Below are 5,456 nucleotides of genomic sequence, written 5' to 3' on the forward strand. Positions count from 1 at the left end.
GAAGAGCGACTAGAAATACCGGAGGGGAAACAATTAGCGAGAGGCAGAAGGACAGGCAGGATGGTCAGTGTTGGACTTGATGTGTATGTGTGTGTGTGTATGTGTCTGTGTATGTGTGTGTGGTGTGTGTGTGTTTATGTGTGTGTGCGTGTGTGTGTGTGTGTGTGTGTGTGTGGACTGTTGAACACAAAATGGACGATGGAAGGAATAAGATGAGTGAGTTGGCATGGCCTTAGCGGGAATGGCAGGAAATTAGCCACCTCTGAAGAGCAGAGGCCATTGTATCAGGTCATTAAGAATGAAACGTCCGATTTTCTTACACACCAAGCTTGACAGTTGTTAACTCTAATGTTTTATCCTAAAAATTCTTTGTTTTACAACATGGAAGAGTTACATAATCACTTTTCGAAATGCAATTCATGGTGTCTGGTTATATTATGAGTTTTTCTCTTGTAAATCAATTTTTGTGAACACATGGAGAAATCAAAAATTCGTGTTGTTTATGAATATGCGTTCAGTCGTGGAACCAATGCACCCAAGACAGTTCGAACCATCAATGAGGTGTTTGATAAAGATTTGCTGAATGAACGCACTGTACGTCGATGGTTTGAGAAGTTCCAGTCTGGTGACTTCACTCTTGAAAATCATCCCCGTGTTAGACCTGAGACCAAGGTGGATAATGATGAGCTGGAAACTGTAGTGGAAGCAGCTACATCTCAAGCTACGTGTGAGTTAGCATCAAGGTTTGATGTTTCGATTCCAACTGTATTGGACCATCTGAAACAAATCGGCAAAGTATCTGGACAAGTGGGTATCACACGAACTGAACGAATATCGAATGTCACATCGCCTTGTAACTTGCCGTTCTTTGATGTCACGCCTTAAAAGCGAACCACTTTTGCATCGTATTATTACATGTTGTGAAAAACGGATCCTTTTCAACAATAGCAAGTGTTCTGCACAGTGATTGGATAGAGACAAAGTGCCAAAACACAATCCGTAAAAAAAAATTTTCACCAAAAGGGCTAATGGTGCCTGTTTGGTGGTCCAGCACTGGTATCATTCACTACAGCTTCATAAGTCAATTACAGCGGATGTATACATCAACCAGTTGGATGAAATAATGAGTGAACTTGCAATTAAACAACCGAGATTGTTCAATAGAGACAGGTCAATTCTCTGGCAAGATAATGCTTGACCACATGTTGCACAAAGAATGCTACTCAAGTTACAAGAACTGAACTTGGAAGTACTCCATCATCTACCATATTCACCAGACCTTGCACCAACTGACTATCACATTTTCCAGACATAAGACAACTTTTTGCAAGGAAAACAGCTTCAAATCTGAAGAAGATGCAAAAACAGCCTTTCGTGATTTCATCACCTCTGGCTCTCCAGTATTCTTCGCTGCCACCATAAATAAGCTACCGATAAAATGGCAAAGTTGTGTTGATAATTGGGGGCATACTTTGATTAACAACATATATATATATATATATATATATATATATATATATATATATATATATATCGTTGTAATACTAATATGAACGTGTTTCTGTACGTGGCTCTTGTTAGTGGTGTTCTTGATGTTGTTTAGCCCTCGGTCTTTACTGGTTGAGAAAATTTATGAACAAAGGCATTCATATTTCGAGTAACGCGTCTCTCTCTATATATAAATGTGTGTGTGTGTGTGTGTGTACAAAGTTATAAGAATCGTCTTTTCCGTTTTTTCTTACTGAGTTCTGAGGAAAGGGGAAATGTCCATGGCCGTTGCAGGTAGTAAGTATGACACCGTTAATAGTTCATTTAAAGTGTTGCAAGACATGAGCAGAGAGAATATTCAAGAGGGTAACGAGAGGTAGAAAGACGAGTGGTTCGGGGGTAACAGACAGGAGATGATATGAGACCAATTTGTTATGAGGGACAAATGCCACTATTGTAGCGATAGAAGAGAGAAAGAAGAATCAGTACGCCAGTAGGCCAGAGTTTGGTTTAATTCCAGTCAGTCGGGTAGCTCTTCTGTTGATGCAATGCACGGTTTCTGTGTGCGTAGCAGCACTGTCCTTGATGTGGGACCAATGCTTCTTTTCAGGCATTAATTGAATCGTGTAGAGTTTAAACATCGGTTGGGGGCAGAATTATTTTCTGGCCTTTAAGAGAAGGACCGGTTCTTGATAAGCGATACCATCTATGTAAAAGATATGTGTTCACCTGTAGAGTAATTCAATAATAATGTTTTTTTTAGCAGATTGCTCCATTGTGTGGAAGGTCCGCCAATGCGTTGATGTGACATGGACTGAGTATTAAGAAATGTTCAGTGAACACAAAAATGTCTCTGTTGAAAACATATCAACGATTGATCCTTACATTTGCTTCATTATACACCCTCACACACACACACACACACATCTATTGGCGGTTTTTAAACAATGGAAGACAAGGAAAATAAACGAAAGATGATTGTGCAAGTCAGACAGGAAATAAAAATAAAAGTAAAAAAAAATAAAACGATAGAGTAATTAAAATCTAAAAATAAATTCTTTTTAGTTCAGTTTCCTGAAATGGCAGCTAAAAATAAGTTTTTTGAAAATTGATCTGAAGTCAATTGATTTGTTAAGTTTTAAAATTCGTAAAATGGCCGACTCAAATGACGAAAACAACTCTTATTGCGAAATAGCAACATTAACAACTATAAGAACAATACCTGAAAATTTTCAGGGAAGGAGGCAGGTCGGCTACATCGACCTCCGTACTTCACTGGTACCTTATTTTATCGTTTCCGAAAGGATAAAAAGTAAAGTCGATTTCGGTGGGGTTTGCGCTCAGGACGCAAATACGAATGGAAAAAATTTTAAGGCTTTATCCAAGCGTTGAAAGTGGTAAACCCGGTGGTCTCGAAAAGCGGGTCCTCGTAAAGTGAGACATTAGTGTATATGGTAATATATGAGCAACAACATTTGCACGATTATGAAACTATCAAAATATCGTACAAGGGAGAGTCGGAAACAAGAAAGTGGTAGTAGTAGTAGTAGTAGTAGTAGTAGTAGTAGTAGTAGTAGTAGTAGTAATCGCAGCAACAGCAGTAGCAGCAGTAGTAGTAGTAGCAGGAATAGTTGTAGTAGTAGTAGTAGTAGTAACAGCAGTAGTAGTAGTAGTAACAGCAGTAGTAGTAGTACCAGCTGCAGCAGAGTAGTAATAGTGGCAGCAGCAGCAGCAGTAGCAGTAGTAGTTGTAGTAGTAGTAGCAGCAGCAGGAGCTACGATGTTGTTTGCGGCCCCTGAATATGGTAAATAGAGAGAGCCAAGTTAATTAACATCTCAAGCGTGACGCAAACGACGCCGCAATGAGCGACCATTGAAGCTAAACTTGTTTACAGCCTTAATAAATGGTAAACAGATTGAGAAGTACGAGTGCACGCAATGGTTTCGTAGGTTGGGACAAACGGAGTCCCATCACAAACACCACCGTCGCATCGCCTTTGCCGCCGACGACGACGCCTCCGTCACCCCATCATCACCTCCGCCCTCGCTATCGCTGCACCCGCCGCTACCATAGGCTCCAAATGACAATCCGTGTTACTGTAGAAAGATTATTAGTTAACTTTGTAACGTTGTAACGGTTTGTGGCGTCGAACTCCCAGGATCATATGATCACACGTTCGATTTTCGTTGTTTCTGGTGTCCTTGAGAGGAATGCACTTAATTTCATGTGGTTTCACTTTTTCATCTGAAAAGAGGTACCACCCGAGCGCTGGTGCATCTCTATCTGTTTGTCAGTTTGTTCATCTCTCTCACTCTCTCTTTTCCCTCTTTCTCTCTCTCTCTCTCTCTCTCTCTCTCTCTCTCTCCCTCTTTCCCTCCACGTGGCACACACTCCCTGGATGATGTGTCGGGGAATCAAAAGATGAGATGGGGGAAAATGGAAAGTGTTTACTGGGGCCTCGGGCTAAATATGATAAACGGAAAAGAAAACACAATCTTCCATCCGAAAATAAATGTATTTTTATTCGGTGGAAGCTGAAGGTGGCTGCTTTGGATAGGCTGTTGTCTCTCAGCCATAATCTTGTTGATGAAATTGGTTTGGTTTTTTAAAAAAATACTTTCATTACTAAATGGGATATTGTGTCTCCCCTTTATTCTATGCAAACTGTCAAGATTAGCCCAAACAACCTATTGCATGCATACATACATACATACTACATACATACATACATACATACACATATACATACATACATATATACATACATACACATATACATACATTATACATATATACATACATACATATACATACATACATACATATACGTACATACATGTACATACATACATATATACATACATATATACATACATATATACATATATACATATATACATACATATATATATATACATATATGCATGCATACATACATACATACATACATACATACATACATACATACATACATACATACATACGTACATACACACTCTACCTAAATACGAATCTTGAGTAATTAGGCTTCTGAAAATCAGAAAGGAGAAAGCTGAAACGATGACTACAAATCCAGGGAACTAAAAATCTGAGGTTCATCATTTAAGTATATATGAGCATGCCTAGATATACAAGTATATGCATGAGAATACATACATACATAAAACAAAACATATAAATCTGAACATATACATACATGCTTACATATGTGCCTTGTTGATGTTGTTGATATTCCAATGAAGGAGCTTTGGATCTTGGTTAGAAACCGACTCTTTCTCTGTTGGGAAGAAATCTTGAAATAAACCTGAATAATGACACTCATGCATAATACATACATTTACACGCGCGCGCGCGCATATATATATTAAGATTAATGTGAAATGAAAGAACTTGATCGAGAACTTGAACCAGAAATTGAATCCACGACATTATGTGATCCTGTGATGAACGCACTTAATCACTATACCACACATACACTGAATATATATATAGATACTTTGATACTTTGATAGGTTTCGGCCATTATTGGCCCAGGCCATGTCTAACTTAATAGCACCACCTGGTGAAGTCTTTCAAGTCAGAATTTGGGCACTATGGCCCACTCAAGTAGAGAGTTATTGTTTACAGAGACATATCCGGGTGTAAAGGGTTTATCCGGGATTTCTTGAAGGAATCTGTCCAAAGACTTCTTGAACCCTATAGGGTCTGTTTCTGTTTTAATGTGTTTTGGTGTAATGTTAAAGAGAGCGGGGCCAATTGAGGTGAAATAATTGTGCCGTATTGTTGTTATGAGATGAGAGTGCGATTTTTGTTTTGGGTGGATGGCACGGGGCCCAAGCCTTGGATGTACCTTAAAGATGATGCCAACATCATTTGGGCAATGCTGATGGAATATTTTCCACATCATGCAGATGATGTAGCGCTCACGGCGACGTTGGAGAGAATAAAGTTTTATGTATGTATGTATG

General features: G+C 39.0%; 1 long non-coding RNA gene across 1 annotated transcript in view; it reads right to left on the minus strand.

Moving 5' to 3' along the window:
- The window catches only part of LOC118765712, a 17,587-nt gene extending 16,796 nt beyond the window's left edge, over positions 1–791 (minus strand). The window contains exon 1 of the long non-coding RNA XR_005001578.1: positions 590–791. This is a non-coding gene — a long non-coding RNA (uncharacterized LOC118765712). The remainder of the gene's footprint in view (positions 1–589) is intronic.
- Between the last annotated feature and the right edge of the window lie 4,665 nt (positions 792–5,456).

The sequence above is a fragment of the Octopus sinensis genome, linkage group LG13, assembly GCF_006345805.1.
Source record: "Octopus sinensis linkage group LG13, ASM634580v1, whole genome shotgun sequence".
Taxonomy (NCBI): Eukaryota; Metazoa; Mollusca; class Cephalopoda; order Octopoda; family Octopodidae; genus Octopus; species Octopus sinensis.